The sequence below is a fragment of the Xenopus laevis genome, chromosome 6L, assembly GCF_017654675.1.
Source record: "Xenopus laevis strain J_2021 chromosome 6L, Xenopus_laevis_v10.1, whole genome shotgun sequence".
Lineage (NCBI taxonomy): Eukaryota > Metazoa > Chordata > Amphibia > Anura > Pipidae > Xenopus > Xenopus laevis.
In genome coordinates, this window is record NC_054381.1 from 52971240 (window position 1) to 52989497 (window position 18258).

Here is an 18258-nt window from a genome sequence, read left to right on the forward strand (position 1 = left end):
GAAAATAGATGCTTAAACAAGTGCACTTGCCAATAGCTACCAGTCATGTTTTGCTTCTTATTCCAGCTTGGACTATTCCAAACTAATTGCTGTTTGGTTGCTATGGGCAACTGCAGTTTCCACCTATGCTGCATTTTATCACTTATGATTGTAAATCAGCTTCAGCTTGCAAACCAAGATTCCCTACCCAATTGTCATGGTTTACTGTAGGAAACAAGTTTTCAATTTAAAACAAAGGCACATTTCCTGTATTCAAGAGTAAATTAGACAGGTTTGCACTTCAAAGGAACCTTCGAGGATGAGCAGTAAAACATCAGAATTTCTTAAATATCATTAGTGGAATGTGTTGACTGCTTAGAAACACTCCATCCTCCAAATTTGTCTCAAAGCCTTTTGAAATCATTTTATTCTATAAGGCTGTGCTGTCCAGATTCAAATTAAACTATTATTCCAAATCAACATAATAAAACTCCATTTGTAAAAAGCTGCTGTATTCGTTTTCTGAAATTACTTTGACTTTCATAAGATGTAAATGAGCACTCTGTTTTCAAAGGAAAACACAATCCCATTTAATTAGCTTCTATCAATTGTACATTAGGGATTCATTTTTCTTTACATGCTGATGGCTCAAATGGCAAAGTGAATTAACTTCACTCTCTTTAATTGAAACTCCTTTGTTTTGCAAATAATAAAAACCATATAATAAAATACCCGCTTTAACGCCAGGGTAGTAAAATCTAATGGTTCATTGACTATCTGCGGTTGTCCATGTCTTCCGTTTGATTTATTAGTGCATGGATTCAAATCTGCCCTGTGATCCTGAATTGATCTAATGTAATAGCTTAAAAACTGAATTGTATATTAGGGAGGCACCAGCATATCTTGTACGGGAAAAAACCCATAAACAAAATCTTCTTGAGCAGTTTTAACCATAGCCTGAGGGTTGCCATTATCATGGATTCATGAAATGTTTTTATCCGCTTGTCAAATATTTTTCATGCTGGATAGCCAGCATCTAACCAAAAAAAATGACAATTTTATTTCAATTATCATTAAATACAAAGCTTCTTAATGTCCAGTGGAAGTAAGGACAAGATTACAATAATTGTGATAGAATAAGTTAGCTATATAGTTAAAATAGAAACATATCAAATAACAGTAGCAAGTTGTGTTTTCTGGATATCTTCGGATAAACAACTTGGGGCTATCCATATCAGTCATGGCTGGAAAGATTGCATTACTAGTTTACATTTGCTGTCTTTCAACTTTGACTCTATAGCTTGGTTTTTTTTTTTTAGCAGATTTTGATCTATATTCTCAGAATAGAGAATGGATCTCTGTTTCATTGTTTTCATTCTCATAAATGAATGAGGGCAGCCTTGTTAGTTGCCGTTACACAGGAATCATTTTACGATCATTTGATTTGACTTACATGATCACATGAGAAGCTGCAGGTCTTTATCTCAAAAAGTTACTTCTGTCAAAAGGAACTTCCTGTGCTCAAACCACATGGTTCGTCCTACCTCCTGTTCCAAATGGAGTGCACGGAACCTATTGACGCAGGCGGACCCTGGAGCTACTGCTACCTCTGAAGGTAACAGAAGCTCCAGGGTTCCCACAGCAGGCTGCCTCAGTTGCCACAGGTATTCCATCTGAAAAATTGTGCACAGACATACTGAATTTCAGCACTATTGTGTCCAATCTGGGTCAAAGTGCAAGGCAAATCGTCACATATTGATGCATTGGCCACAATTGCATCAGACACAACTCCCATTGGTGACTGCAGTTATGCTGGCGTTATGGGGAAATGCGGCATTATGGGTACAAATAATGGCTACTGCACAGAAACTTAACTTTTCAAACAAAGGGGCATAAATGACCCCTTTGGGATCCCACACAAATGCAGACATCAATAAAGTACAAATTGAAATCCAATATGTTTGCCCCTTATTTCTATTGTTATATTTTAAATTTTTATAATTTTATTTTTTTTCCTGCAAATTTAGTGATCTTTTGTGCAGTGAGTGGCTGCACAGTGTCATACAGTATCTTGATGGTAAGGTCGAAGCTCTCAATTCACTTTTATGTCACTTTTAGGGGCATTTTTCATCAAGAGGCGAAAGTTAGAGTTGACTCTTTAACACATTATTCCCATAAAAATCATATACAAGTGAATGGAGAGCTGTGAGTTTTCCCTATATCATCTGATAAATATGCCCCATGTGCTACTGAACTTTGATTAGACTCGATAAGCTCTCTCTCCTTGTATACATGCATGTAGTTGTTCCATACTCCTCTTTGTCCCTGTGTTTGAATCTTGTTTAATATTGTTAATCATTCAAGTGTACTTTTGCTCAGTTCAATAATGAACAGATTCTTTTGTAGCTAAAACCCTGTCATTATGAAGGTTACATAACTGCAGAGAAACATTGATAAGTGAATATTGATCTTTTTTATTCTAGTAGTGTGGTATGTCAAAAGGTTGTTTTGCTGAGATTACAAGACCGATTGTGCTCCTTAGACCAGATATTTAGTCTATAATTTACCTGTCTGTTAAATTGGATTGGCCTAAATCTTTTTTAATCACTTTTGATATTGTTCAAATCATAGAGCCTTTGTTATTGGTGCAGCTGAGAATAGCCTATGTGTACCCTTGTGATCTACCAGGTTGTATTTTCTTTACAAGCAATACAGTGCCCAAAAAATAATCATTTTCATAATTTCAAGGCAGTAGGTCTACACAGCAATTGCACAAAGTAGAGAAAGTAAGCAGTATTGGGGGAGGGCAGGTAGGGATGGGGGGTGTGGAGGGGTAGGGGGTTTAGTCGTCATTAATGTATTTCATGTTACTTTTAGGCGCAGCTTTATTAAGGTTCGAATTGTAAATTCGAATTTGAATTTTCGAGTTGCATTTTTGGTCAAAACTCACAGATTTGAATTGAGAAGAATCCAAACTCAAATTCAATAGTTATCATACCTTGACTTAAGGAACAAATCGAATTTGATAGTACGCCACCTTAAACCTGCCGAGTTCATGTAGAAGTCAATGGCAGAGGTCCAGTGACCTATTTGAAGATTTTAATAGCCTTCCTTAAATTCGAGTTTCGAGAAAAATTGGATTCAAGTTAAGTCAAATTAGATTCAAATTCAATTTGAGTTTTCGGGTCGATAATATTTGTTCGAGTTTTAGATGTTCTAGTTTTTTCTTAAATAAGATACTATTCTATAACTCAACCTTTGATAAATATGCCCCATAGTGTTTAGCATACGTAATATGAAGGAACCAATTATTTTAAAAAAATTACTATTTTTAGTGGTGACGTTTTTTTTTTTTTTTATCTGCCTGTACAGTACAGCACCTGCCTGTAGTGAATATTGCATAAAGTTACAGTCTGAGTATGTCCCCTATTATTAACTGGTCCCCTTGTTGGTTTTAACAGCTCTTTCAGAATACAACTTGCATAGAGCAACAAGTTAGTTACATTTTGGAAATATTATTGCTAGATGCTAGTTCTTCCAAACACCACAGCAAAGGCATGGCAATCACACTTGCAGGTCTAGACACTCTAATGTAGATCTGCAAGAGAATCCATGACCATTTTTAAGGCCTGTACTGCTGGTTCTGAGCCCAGTCAACAAGAGGCAGCAGCTCCTCTGCCAGTTGCTCCGTGTGCCTGCAACCTAAGGAGACATATTTTATCCCTTCTTTCATTCTTATACACATCCTCTGTACTGTTCAGTTGCTCCGTGTGCCTGCAACCTAAGGAGACATATTTTATCCCTTCTTTCATTCTTATACACATCCTCTGTACTGTTCAGCATTTTTTGCCATCATCCTAATCTTTGTTTTGCTCCTCTCCTTATGCTCCATTTCTTCCCGTTACAGACTTTTTTTTTTTTTTCCCCCAAGCATTACAAATCTTTACCTCTAGTCATACAAGTGGAGTCAGGATGAATAGATTTAATCTGTGATTGTCATTAAGCTAGTTCTGTGATGAAAATGATATGTGTATATATTTTAGAAACAGTAAATGCTCTCAGCTTTGATGTGTTTTCATGCCTGAGGGAGAAAAGCATCCTCCATGCAGACCATCTTGGGAGAGCTTACTCATTAGAAAGGGCAGTGAATTTGCTGCTGCAGCAGCAAATGAAGGGTATGTTAAAGCCAAAGACAATTTCAGAATCAGACTGCCGTGTTCTGCTCTTTGCTGCATTAATTCATTTCCAGTTGCCTTTAGTCTTGCCAGTGGCCATTTAGAAGATTAGAATTTGTAATCTTGTCAAGCATTCTGCATATAGTTGCTTATCAATCATCATTCTGTGCATTTCATTTAGATCATTGATTGTGCGGTGGGGGAATGACAAGTTATTCAATGATTTGTCAAGTTTCGAGATCATCTGTCTCCACAAAGCCCTATATACAGATTTTTATTAAAGTAAGTCTTTAGTAAAATCTCTTGTTCTTCTTACAATACAATAAGAACTTCTAAAAAAATAACTATGGGCCCTCTGTTTTTTATATTCTGAGTTATAATTTAATATTCTAGCTTACAACTAAAAATTCCCTCTGGTTGTTGGGGCCACAGACCCACAGAATATCCACACATATTTGTAGGGGCCCCTACGGGTTAATCTGCCCTGCAGCTTTAAGGCCCCCACCCTTTTTCTTAGAGTGATCTGCCAGGAGAGGTGTGACAGCTTCCTGCTACACTGCACTATAGTGTGTGTAAGGAGTGGCCTCTTCCTCTTTCGCCTCTGGATGCTGATCCAGCTGGGTGTGCTCAGGGGGACTGAGTACAGAAGGCCCAGAAGAAGGCATATGTCCAAGTCGGGGACCAGGAAACCCTGTGAATGAGGAATAGATACACTAGGGCAGACTTGTCATAGTCTCTCTAGGAGAGAAAAGCAGTAAGGTTAGAGAGAAAGAGCAGTTGAAGCTCCAACAAGGATTTGCAGTAAGGGAGTAGCTTCCCAGAGGCTCTGTGTGTTGCAGGGGACCAACACAGGGACCTCAGTGAAGAGGGACTGTAGGGTAGTCTGAAGCTGCTTTCCTGACAACTTCCAGGAGGGAATGTGTGTGAATTCTGCAAATGCCTAATGGAGGCTCTTCCTCATGAAATGCCTGTGTCTGCTCTAGGTGAGCCTGCCTGCAGATCTGTGTGAACTCTCTATATGCTGTTGCCTCAACTCCTGCGTGAGTAGAAACCTGATGTCACTTGCCTAGCGCATAGTTCAATAAACCTTGTTCCTGTTTTATTAAGAACCTCCTGGCGCCAAAGTCTTTTGTTATTGCACAGTAGCCTGTGGGAGTTGTAGGTACACTACACCACACCTTTAATCTTCCGTATAGCGAAGGCCCTAGCCTGAAGTGTTAAAGTCACGTGTAACCCATGCTCTAGTGCACTAGCGGGTGAATTAACCCCGTATGGCCCAAATAGGTGTTAAATATTTTTGGAGTTAAACAGCATCTATTGTATAACAATGGTTTTCCCTACTAGAGTCTATACTCTGGATGGGGGTAGCAATAGTATTTTATTAAGAAAAGCTACCTAGTGAACACTTTGCCCCTGCTCCAGTTGCAGGCAGCCATGCTGAGGCACACAAACGCATATAATGAGCAAGTGCCTTGGTCCGCTCATTATGCACATGTGTTTGCTGTGCACATTAAAAGGGGTTATCTTAGAGCTTTGTCAGCTTTTTTAGACCTCAAAATAACTCAACTCAAATGGTTTCTACTTTAACGAAAAACTTGAAGGAAAACCTGGAATCAATGTAGTCAGGTGAAAACTTGAATTCCTGAATTGATCGGGTTTTTGGTGGAAAAAACTCAAATCACTCGAATTGATAGAGTTTTCTGGTGAAACCCACCAAACCCCCCCCCCCCGGACATCATGAAGGCTATAAACATCTTTAGATGGTTCAAGGGACCTCTGCCATTGACTTCTACATGACATCAATAGGGTTTAAATGGTGTATGTTCAGATTTAATCCAGCTTCAAGATACAAATCTCTAGAAATTCAAGTTTTTTTTAAAAAAAAAAATTGAAAAATGTGGAGTGGACGGTATCTGGGGTGGGGCTTGGGCGCCAGGGTGGGCGGGGCCAGGGCCCCCCGTAAACTGTTATTTTAGGAGAAAACAATGAAATAAAAACAAAAGAAAATAAAGTGACTACACAGTTCAATTGTTCATTTTTATAAAATTTTTATTGAAATTTAAATAACAATTTTGTACTTTTAGGATTTTTTGTATAAACATAATAAGAAACAATCTACAAATATTTTTCGCATATACAGTGTATTGAAGGCGCTCCACTCTGCGTAGGTGAGCATCTAGCTGGAAAAAAAAAAAAAAGGATAGAGAAAAATTACGTTTGATTAAAAACAAATACCATACAAATCTTCATTTCGTATGATAGCATCTTTGTGTCTTTGGCCAGCTTTAGTCTCAAGCATGTAATACTTTGTCAGCACAAAATTCCAGTACAACTGTAATTGTTCTGATTACTTACCTCTTAATTGAGATTCACTAGTATATGTCATTCAGGTATATCTTATGCCCTAACACCACATTCAGATGTCATCAGTTCCATCACTGACACCGAGGAGATAATTAAACAATTCCCAGCATTTATTGCTGAGACAAAGTAAAAAGTTTCAATAACAAAAGGTCATACAAAAGACTAACTTTGACCCTATGCTGCCATGGTGTTGTAATCATTGAAAAAAATAAAGAGAAAATAAGCATACTAACTGGTATAGGACAAATACTGACTAAAAGTCATTAACATTATATTAGTACAGCATATAAGAACAGGGCCGGATTTACATAGTGGGCACCCCTAGGCCCACTGCCGTTCTTCGCCCCTGTCCCCACCCCTTTATTCGTGCAAATTTTCATCATCTGCGCTGGAGAAATGGGGAAATGTAAAAAATGATTGTATCTACTGCTCATCCCCAGTGTTTTTGAATAAATGTGGGTGTGGTTGGGCAGCATGGCGCCCCCCTAAAATCCTGCCGCCCTAGGCCCGGGCCTGTCTAAGAAACCATCAAGAGATTTAGGGCAATGACACATGGAGAGATTTGTTGCCATGTTAATAATCTATCTAAAAAAATCATACTCCCTGGTGCCAGATTTGTTTACTGAAAGATCGCTTAGGAGCACGCTTTTGCACTTCTTCCACCAACCTAAATAACCCATGTCACCTTTTCCCAATGGCTACTTTGGGCTATATGAAACAATTGCGTTCATTGTATAGATTATAATGATAAGTGATACATGAAACCAGCTGATAAAAGCTTCTAACATAACTCTTCAACATATATTATTTTGTTTGATGTACAAAGCAGCAGCAATTGTCATGAGAAATTCTAGCCCATGCACTGCAGGGGGGTAATTATTCTAATTTCTTTTCTTATTAATCAAATACTGACTTCTGCAGTGTAGATCTATACTAGCAGTCTCCATGGCATGCCATCATTATGACAAGATTTTCCTCAGGCACTCCTTTAGCCCACAGTGTAAAACATAAAATAGAATGTTTCTGTTTCTTTGTAAAATCAAAGGAGCCAGTCATTATAGCTAAACATATATATATATGGCATATTTAAGCATTTATCGCCTGAGAATGAGGACGTTCCTTATGCAGTAAATAAAACCTTAAAGCTGTCCTTACTAGTGCTTAGTTTTCTCTGTAAGGTCAGTGTAATGGCCACAACATGGTGTTAGCTTGAGTGATTTGTAGACAGAACTTTTGACATTTTTTATATGTGCGTTGGACCGGTTTGACTTTCCATTCACCTTTATAGGCAGTATCTGATTTAAAGCAGCAGTAAGGATATCTAGTATAGGTTAATCTAAAAACAACTGGACTTGCTGAGTAATCAATGAAGACGTTTCACTACTCATCCGAGCAGCTTCTTCAGTTCAACTGACTGGTGTGGGAAATTCTCGGCATATAAACTCTTCCACTAATCCAATCACAATGGCACATTGTAACTCTTCAAAGAGGTGACATCTGATGAAATTCACAGAGGTGTAGATTCTGTGTAGTTACCAATGTGTCATGCAACTCCTAGAAACAGGTGTTACTTGTGAGAGTTGCATGAATGGACGTGTGAAGTGTTCTGATAACCGCCGGGGTACAGATGTTAGAACAGCATTGTATGTAGCGGACAGGTGGTATCGAAGTCCCCCGCCTCTGTTCAGGGATGGTTTCTCCACCTTTACATGAATCAACTATTTCACGCCTCGTTCAAACCAGTGGTCTTCTTTATCCAATATTTGGACCTTGCTATCTTCAAATGAGTGTCCCTTGTCTTTTAAGTGTAGAAAGACAGCTGAGTTTTGCCCTGTAGAGTCTGCCCTCCTATGCTGAGCCTTTCGCTTGGTGAGTAGTTGTTTTGTCTCCCCTTCGACACCACCTGTCGACACCACCTGTCTGCTACATACAATGCTGTTCTAACATCTGTACCCTGGCGGTTTCAGAACACTTCACACGTCCATTCATGCAGCTCTCACAAGTAACACCTCTTTCTAGGAGTTGCATGGCACATTGGATAATCCTATCACAGTAACTACACAGAATCTACACCTCTGTGAATTTCTTCAGATGTCACCTCTTTGAAGAGTTACAATGTGCCATTGTGATTGGATTAGTGGAAGAGTTTATATGCCGAGAACTAGTCAGTTGAACTGAAGAAGCTGCTCGGATGAGTAGTGAAACGTCTTCATTGATTACTCAGCAAGTCCAGTTGTTTTATATTTTTTTATGCTAGATATACCATGACCTGGATGAATGAAAATCTTCATAGTCAGCAGTAAGGATGTGATTATCTCAGCCAGTAACTGCCTCTTTATATTATTCTTTATAGAAGCACGTGCAACACAGTTGGCAGCACCTGCTCAGCAGCAGCGAATGTTTACATACAGTAAACCCTAATGAAAATTACAAGCATGTCTCACATTACTCTCCAGGTTTCCCTGTATAAAATGCAAAGATATATGTTTATACTGTTGGCAATTTGGGGATACTGTATTTTATGCTTAAAGGGATTGTGTCATGATTTTTATGATGTAGTATTTATTTCTAAACTACACTGTTTACACAAATAATTCACTCTACCTTATAACATTTAATTCCCGAACCAGCAAGTATAGTTTTAATATTGGTGTGTAGGCAGCCATCTCAAGTCATTTTGCCTGGTCATGTGCTTTCAGAAAGAGCCAGCACTTTAGGATGGAACTGCTTTCTGGCAGGCAGTTGTTTCTCCTACTCAATGTAACTGAATGTGTTGCAGTGGGACCTGGATTTTACTATTGAGTGCTGTTCTTAGATCTACCAGGGAGCTGTTATCTTGTGTTAGGGAACTGCTATCTGGTTTCCTTCCCATTGTTCTGTTGTTTGGCTGCTGGGTGGGAAAGGGATGGGGGCTGATATCAGTCTAACTCACTGTACAGCAGTAAAGAGTGACTGGGGGCAACTGAGAAACTGACAATATATCTAGCCCCATGTCAGATTTCATAATAAAATATAAAAAAATCTGTTTGCTCTTTTGAGAAACAGATTTCAGTAAAGAAGTACTAATAACTGATACTTTTGGGAAAAAAAAAAATTCCCATGACAGTATCCCTTTAATATTCAACTCATATTGTTTATATGTAAAAATAGGACCACAGAAGCCTGAGAACTCCTTAGTTAGAATCTTGTTAGGCTGATATCTTCCTTCTTGTAACAAGGCACTGACATTCCCAATTGCAAGATCATTATCGTTGCTGCCTTTTCCCTTTCCTGTAATAATGAATCTGGTCTTGGCTATTGCCTGCTATGGGAAGTCAATCTATGTTTATTATGCCCACTATCAGACCATCAGGCAGCATCTGCAGTGATCATGAACTAGCCAGTGCATTTTTCTGCAGACTTTTGTTAGGCAAGAACCCTGTGTAATCTTAATTTGAGCATATATACCATTATAATGTAGAAATTAAAGCCAATGCGTACAGCTAAGTCCAACTTTTGGTACTCCGGTTTTTGTATAAGTACAACTCTCAGAAGTTCCTAATAGACTGTAGCTTTTATTTATTTGATAGTGTTTCTTATAGACTTATTTATACATCATATGGTATATTACAATGGAGCTTATGGACATCCCACAGTATCCACCCAACTTGCATAATGTGTCTTTGCTTGTATTAAATTGCTTTATTTATGAAGGGTATATAGAGCAGAAATGGATCAACCAATATGGATAATAGGATGAACAATCGATATATGCTGACATATATTGCCTTTTGGATTGGGAGACAAACCTTGGCTTGATCTGTGTATTTGTTGTTATTTGTGGATTTATTGTGCAAGTGTATGCTGCATATATTTTAGCAGAAACAGAAGAATATAACATACCTTAAGTCTACTAGAAAATCCTTCAAACATTAAACCCAATTGGCCGGTTTTGCCTCCAATAAGGATTAATTATATGTTAGTTGGGATCCAGTACAAGCTACTGTTTTATTATTACAGAGAAAAGGGAAATCATTTTTTAAAAGTTGGATTATTTGATTATAATGGAGTCTATGGGAGATGGCCTTTCCATAATTTTGAGCTTTCTGGATAACGGGTTTCCGGATAACGGATCCCATACTTGTACCTGTTCTTTACCATTTTTCATTAGCTGATGTAGTTATTAAGGATGCGCCACATCCAGGACGCCATTCAGGTTTTAGCAAATTTTGCAAAAGTGCTGTCTTTGCTATCTTTTTATTTTTCTCAAATATGAGTAAGCAGATTAAGCTTCTAATTCAGTTAGGTATTTGGACAACTCAGTGAAGCATTCGATATTTGTCTGAAACCTAAAATTATGGATTTTGTGCACAAGTAATGTTAATAATAGAAATATTAAAAATTTTCTATTCTCAATGTTCTTGACTTACTGTTTATATATATATATATATATATATATATATTTAATAATCAGAGACCTCAAACAAGCAGCTTTTAGGCAGATATCAATTTGACATCCAATATCTTCCCTAGTAACTGGCTAAGGGTGCCAACACTACATTTTAGGTATATAGTACCAAATCCCAGTGAATGCTACGTTATAGAACCAAGGCTCGAATAGGGCATGGACTTTAGTGCTTAAATGATTTGGCTAGCCCTCAGTTCCTTCAGCAACATGTGCAAGTGAAGACTAGCAGTAACTACAGGAACTGGTTTGCAAGTAGTTTGGGGCTCTTTAAACACCAAAGTACCAAACAATACTTGTGTTGTGCTTAACCAGATCATAAGCAGGCTTGCTTAACTTAGGGGCCCATTTACTTAGCTCGAGTGAAGGAATAGAAGAAAAAATACTTTGAAGTTCGAATGGTCGAATATGGCTACTTCGACCAGCGAACTGGCTACTTCGACCTTCGACTACTACTACGACTTCGAATCGAACGATTCAAAGTAAAAATCGTTCGACTATTCGACCAGTCGATAGTCGATAGTCGAAGTACTGTCTCTTTAAAAAATTCTTCGACCCCCTAGTTCGCCACCTAAAACCTACCGAGGCCAATGTTAGCCTATGGGGAACTTCCCCATAGGCTTCCTAACAATATTCTGATCGAAGGAATATCCTTCGATCGATGGATTAAAATCCTTCAAATCGTTTGATCGTAGGAATAGCGCTAAATGGGAGGATTTCAATTCGGCAGTGGAATATCGAGGGTTAATTAACCCTTGATATTCGACCCTAGGTAAATTTGCCCCTTAGTGATGTGCTGACTCTGTATCTGTAAATCAAGTAGCTATTGTACTTTTGTTTTATATACATTGCCATAAAGCCTGGCCAGACCCTGTTTATGGACCTCTAAAGGGACAGGGCTTGTATAGAGGGATTTTAGGTTTGACCAGGGCATGTCTGCACATAACTGTGTATGCTCAGGATAAAATGAAACACTCATTGAAATGTCCCAGTTTTCCAATCAGGCATGTTATGTGCTCCTGGACCCACAGGCATTAACAATGGCCTTGTTTGTTATATGGGCAAATAGTACTAATGTTTGTGCACATACTTTACATGGATTTTAGTGGCATAACTACAGCAGCGTATTGCATATCCATTGCATAATATTAATTCTCTTTTGTCGGTTTAGTTAAACATTGTAATTTCACTTGACTGCTGAATACTTTGTAAATTTATTTAGGTAACTGATAATGAAAGGAGAGATGAGGAAAAATTGGATGGCATCATGCCACTATTATATTTATATAGCCTGCACACAATAAAAAGGCACAGAGATCAAACATATGGGAAACAGCTCAGCCTGTCATTAATGTCCTTCTGCTGGGATAATGTAGCATTGTTAACTAAAGACTATAATCAGCTAAGTTCTAAAACTGTGTCAGCACTGAAATGCCTCTGGAAAAATTCCACTGCTATAGTTTTTCTTTGGGTGTGCATGAAATAACAGGTGCTGCTCTTTTTTCACAGTGAAATGTAAGTTAATCAGATAGATAGATAGATAGATAAATAGATAGATAGATAGATAGATAGATAGATATCCATAAATATAAGATGGGAAATGTTCTTGTTTAGTTGAGGACTGAAGGTGCTACAAAATCTCCCAACTCTTCCAATTTAAGCAGGATAGCCTTGTTTCTCTTGACCAGGCTTCAAGAAGCCCGTTTATCAAAGGTCGAATTTAGAATTGATGTGAATTTGTTATAACTCGAATATACTCACAATTCGACTGGTAGTTTATTTAGGAAAAAATTTGAATGACTAATATGTTCCGACCAGAAAATTTTAATCGTTTTTGATTCTTACAAATCGAGTTTTTCTCCGAAAAAAACCTTGAACGTCAGGAAGGCTATTCACATCTCCAAATGGCTCAACGGACCTCTGCCATTGACTTAGACGAATAAGTATATGAACTCGGCAGGTTGTAGGTGGTGAATATTGGAATTAGGTCTGTTTCCATGGTAGAGGTGGGATAAATCTTACATTCGAATTGGGGGACTAAAATTCGATTTGAGAATGCGAATTTACTATTCAACCCTTAATAAATCTGCTCCTAAATGTTGCCAGACAAGATGATGAATTAGCACTTAATTATTCCTGTAGGACAAATACAGATGAGATTCATAATACATTTCAATAAATTGAAATTTCAATGTGCTCCAGTGCACCTTGAACCAATGTCCAATTAAATGCCTATTTTTATTGGGGCTGTACACCCAGAAACACATTTTTACATAATGAAAGGGGTCATTTACTTAACGTTTTTTCCTATCATTTGAGCGTCACTGCAGTGGCCCTAATGTAATTCTAGGTAACTTTTCGACAACATTGACACTTGTCTGGAGGAGAGCTTCTTCTGCTATATTGTATCAAGAGTCAGAAAAGTCCTGCAGAACCTATTATCCAGAATGCTCAGGACCTGGGGTTTTCTGAGTATTTGGCCTTTTTCCTAATTTGGATTTCCATACCTTAAGTCTGTGAAAAATCATTAAAACATTAAAAGAAATACCAACCCAGAAAGTTTTTATCTAATAGATGAAAACATAATTCTAAGCCACTTTGCAATATACATTCATTTCAAATTTTCTATGATTTTAAAATTATTTGTATATGTATTGTTACTGAAAGCAGTGTTTGTCTGTCCTTTTCTTTTCTCTGCCCTTGTGGCCCAGACTGTGAAAACAATGTAAAATAAGACAGCTGATTAACAGACCTGTCTTTGCTGGGGAAATAAGACTATTTCAATAACAATTGTTTTTACAAATAACTTTAAATTCACAGAAATTTTTTAATAAAAGTTTACTGGAAAGTTGCTTTGAATTATATATTCTTTTTATTCTGGAGCTGACTGGCCCTTTAATGAAACCCAATAGGATTATGTTACCTTCAATAAAGATTAATTATATCTTAGTTGGATTCAAGTACAAGGTACTGTTTTATTATTACAAATAAAAAGTGGAATCATTTATAAAAAATGTTAATTATTTGATTAAAATGGAGTCTATGGGAGATGGTCTTCTCATACCTGTACTGCTTTCAATTGCAATTACAAAAGTATAGATATATTAAAGTTTCTTAGGCTTATATTTTTATCAGTATTTATTTTTATGTTTCAGCAGCTTATCTGCCCATGTGTGGGGGCTACGGACGGGTCCTCCCGATCGATATCAGGCCAAAAATTGGGCAGATATCGACCGGTCAAGTTTGATTTTTTTTATACGATCCAGGACCGCATCTGCTAGTTGACGCGTTCCTGCGACCCGTCAGAGCCCATTCATGGTATTGTAATCCGATCGTTTGACCCCAGGGCCGAACATTTGGATTCATCCGATATTGCCCAGCCATTAATGGGCATATCGGGTTAAAATCCGCTCGTTTGGCAACCTTGTCAAAGAGCGGATCTTATAGTGTATGGCCACCTTTACTGGCCTGACATTTCAAATCCAGTAGTAGGCTATGGGTACAGGGAGTGTGTCTGTGTGAGAGCCCTGCACGTGAAAGTGTAGGAGCTACTGTATGTCAATTTGGCAGAATGGGAAATATATACAAGTAAATATTACATTATTTTGTCAAATCAGGCCGTATAAAAACAAAAATACATCATTCTCTAGATTACTCTTATTTAAGGTCTATGATGCATGTATGCTCTTTCTTCATCGGTGGATACTGCAAAGTATCATTAGTGTGTAGAAACAAAGCTAGGCTTGGACACAGAGTGAAGTACAGCCAAGCTGTTTCTGCCAGAGCTTAGTCTCTTCTTGCTTTCTCAAACTGAAGGCCATGGCTTGACATGTATGCAGCTGTCATGGGAACAGAGTCCCTTATTACAATAGTGGGGGCATGTAAAAGAGTTTAAAAGCTTGCCAGATGGCATGCTTAGAATTAACATCTTTGTTGGCAGGAGATTGTGGTCAACATTTACTTACTTGACAGGCTTTTACATCACAAAGGCACCATCCTCTTTTTTTGGGCAATTGATTCTTCCTGTAACGTTTACTTCTCAGTGACAATTTGCACTTTCTTAAGAAGTTCACAGGATTGCAGCTAAAAGCAGAGTTAGTGTTATATCTCCTGCTGTATGCCCCAGAAATAGAATCCTCCAAATGATTGAATATAATTTAAAGCACTCTACCTCGCCTTGCAATTGAATGTGTTATGATTTATATGGCTATTGGAAATTAGATTGAGAAGGATCCATTTATGGGTATAATTTATATATTTATGTCAATGAAAATAAAGAGGAAATGTGGAAGTAAAGAGACAGGAGGTAGAGTCAGTGTCACCACAGATAAATAAAGGAGGTACTGTTAAGTCAATTGTTAGTTAAACAGGAATCTGTGCTATAAAAATACTTTTTATAGAGATATAAACATCCACTTCACGGGGTTTGTTTTCCTCTGGGTCTTTGCAAGGGCAGTGTGTTATGTGTTTACTAACTTCTGTATGTGCCCGTATATGGAAAAGTCAAGTATAGCTATATTCCTATAAAATGGAATTCTTTTGATACCTTCTTCTAAAAGCATACCATTTACTCACCATAATAGTACTTCTGTTTTCATATAGGTAGACTAGCTGATGTACTTGGTGAGGAAATCTGAAGTTACACCTGCCTTGCAAAGCATTTGATACATGTTTTGTCCCACTATGTGCAATTGTATAGTGGAGCAATGTCATTTGGCAGATTGACACCTTTTGAATTGGGTTAAGAGATTTTATCTCATGACATTTAAAAGCCCCCAGGCACCGTTTTGTACTTTCACATTCAGTAGCTCTGTCACACTATTACATTCTATTGGCAAACATGGGGAGAGTTCAAGTTTACTTCCGTGGCTAGCTCCTTTAGGATTGCCTAGTGCCTGAGTCTCTCTGAGCTCAAAACACAGAACCTAAACAAGGTTTCCATTTCTCTTCAGTTCCTTTGCTACACCCTAAAGCTCAGGTCATACTGAAAATGTCTAACCTATGTTTATATGCCAAGTGAAATCCATCAACATGTGATCATCTGTGCCATGTGTTGCAGAAACAACACCACTGAATGAACACTTGGATTTCATAGAAGAGTCAATCTGCCACAACTAAAAAAAATGTCAAGTGCCACCTTTGCCCAGGGTTAAAGCAAACCAGCACAGTAGCTGACATACTGATGGGATTGAACCAAAATCAGTGACTGAAACTCTTTAGGTTACATAGTAAATGTGCACTGCAGGTCTAATCACCTATAGCAACTAATTAGTAGGTGACATTTACTGGTTATCTATCTAAAAAACAGCTTATTTGGTTGCTATCTTTTTTTTTGTGCCATTTGGGATTTGCTTCTCCCATGTTAGCTTCTTCTGTGTTTTGCACATTTCTTCAATCAAAACATCCACACAAATGTAAATGCCTGTACCCCCGGCTTCCGGCATCCATGCTAAACTACTCTTACCTGCTTCCTTCTCAATTTACTCCCCTTCTCCCTACTATTTTCTTCTTTAAATTGTGCTCACCCCACTTCCTCTAATTATCTTCATTTCCTCTTTGTGGTCATTCCACAATTTCTGTGGGCTCCTCTCTCCCTCTCTACAGTCTGTTTTCTCTCCCTTGCACTCTTTCTCTTTTACAGATTTCTGTGCCCTCTTTCCTTTCTCATTTAAAGAACGGGTAACTATTACTAGTACTGTATTTTATAAATGCATGTGTGGGGTTGTATAAAAATCGTACCTAATCTATAAACCTTATCTATAAACCATTAACAGCTCCTAGAGTAGGCCTGTTTGGTAATCTGGCAGAATAATTGCCAAAAACCTATACCTTCCATTTTGTTTATCTTTCAGTCTGACATATTGGAATCTCGGTGTGTCAAATGATCCTATCTGCCAAGTGTATGTAGTCACGGAGAAACTTTCTTTCATAAGCAACCAATGATCTAGTCATTTATTTGACTGATGAAAGACCAGACTGAGGCATTTAAAAGCCAGAATGACTCCTCATTTTTAGATCATATGGGCACAGATTAATTAATTAATTATCCAAAACTATTGGTGCATCTAGAGTTCTTAAAGACAAGGGGAAAAAAGACTGACTATATTGAAGTTATAATTAAGAAGTTAAACTTAATTTAAAAAAACAAAAACCAAGTCTTAAAGTCCCCTACTCGCCATAACCCTTGCATAAGGTGAATAGATATACTGTGCCGTTAATTATAAATTTTAATAAATGCTTCAATATCATTACTGGGGGTTTTATGTTCACCCAGTCATGGGAAAGAGAGGTTTTTAATTCCTGTTAAGTAATCTTGTTTTGTTTTGTCTTTAATACCTTTGTTTAAAGTCAGTGTTCTGCCTTATGCAAAAGGAAGTCAACGTTGAAGATATTTATTTATGCATTGTTTTTTTCTTTTGAAAATATAACTATTTATCTTCATTGTTTTTTTCAGAATTGTATGTATTTGCAAGTTCAGGCAGTTTTTGTTTGAATAAAAAAAAACATTAAAATGTAAAAACAAAAAAAACAAAAATCAGGAAAAAAATGCTACACAAATTCCACCTGGTACAGACAAAGATCATATGCAGTGGCGTAACTAGTTGTTACTGGGCCCCATAGCAAATTCAATTTAGGGCCCCAAAATATTTATAAGTTGGCCTATTTTACCAAGATATATTAAAATTGCTAAATAATTAGGGTCTCACTGGGCCCCCTACACTCCTGGGCCCCCTGCAACCGCAGGGTCTGCTTCCTCTATAGTTACGCCCCTGATCATATGAATATCAGTAGGCACGAGTGGGTTGTTAGTAAATAATGAACTTGATCATCAGATTCAAAAAGACTAATTTTAAAAAAAAAAATTAACATATAGAGCAGTGATCCCCAACCAGTAGCTCGTGAGCAACATGTTGCTCTCCAACCCCTTGGATGTTGCTCCCAGTGGCCTTAAAGAAGGTGCTTATTTTTGAATTCCAGGCTTGGAGGCAAGTTTTAGTTGTATAAAAACCGGGTGTACTGCCAAACAGACCCACCTGTAGGCTGCCAGTCCACAAAGGGGCTGCCATTAGCCAATCACAACCCTTATTTGGCACCACCCAGGAACATTTTTTGTTCTTGTGTTGCTCCCCAACTCTTTTTAAATCTCAATGTTTCTCACTGGTGAAAAAGGTTGGGGACCCCTGATATAGAGAAAAGATTGGGCAGGTGCGGTGGCTAGTATTGCTGCTTTGCAGCACTGGTTAGATTTATTTTCAGCCAAGTCATAACTCTTGGCCCTCCCACACTCAAAACTTG

General features: G+C 37.8%; 1 protein-coding gene across 1 annotated transcript in view; it reads left to right on the top strand.

The window, feature by feature from the left end:
• Positions 1-18258, top strand: part of ano10.L (anoctamin 10 L homeolog) — a 132355-nt gene that overhangs the window by 66982 nt on the left and 47115 nt on the right. The gene's annotated exons all lie outside the window — the stretch shown is intronic.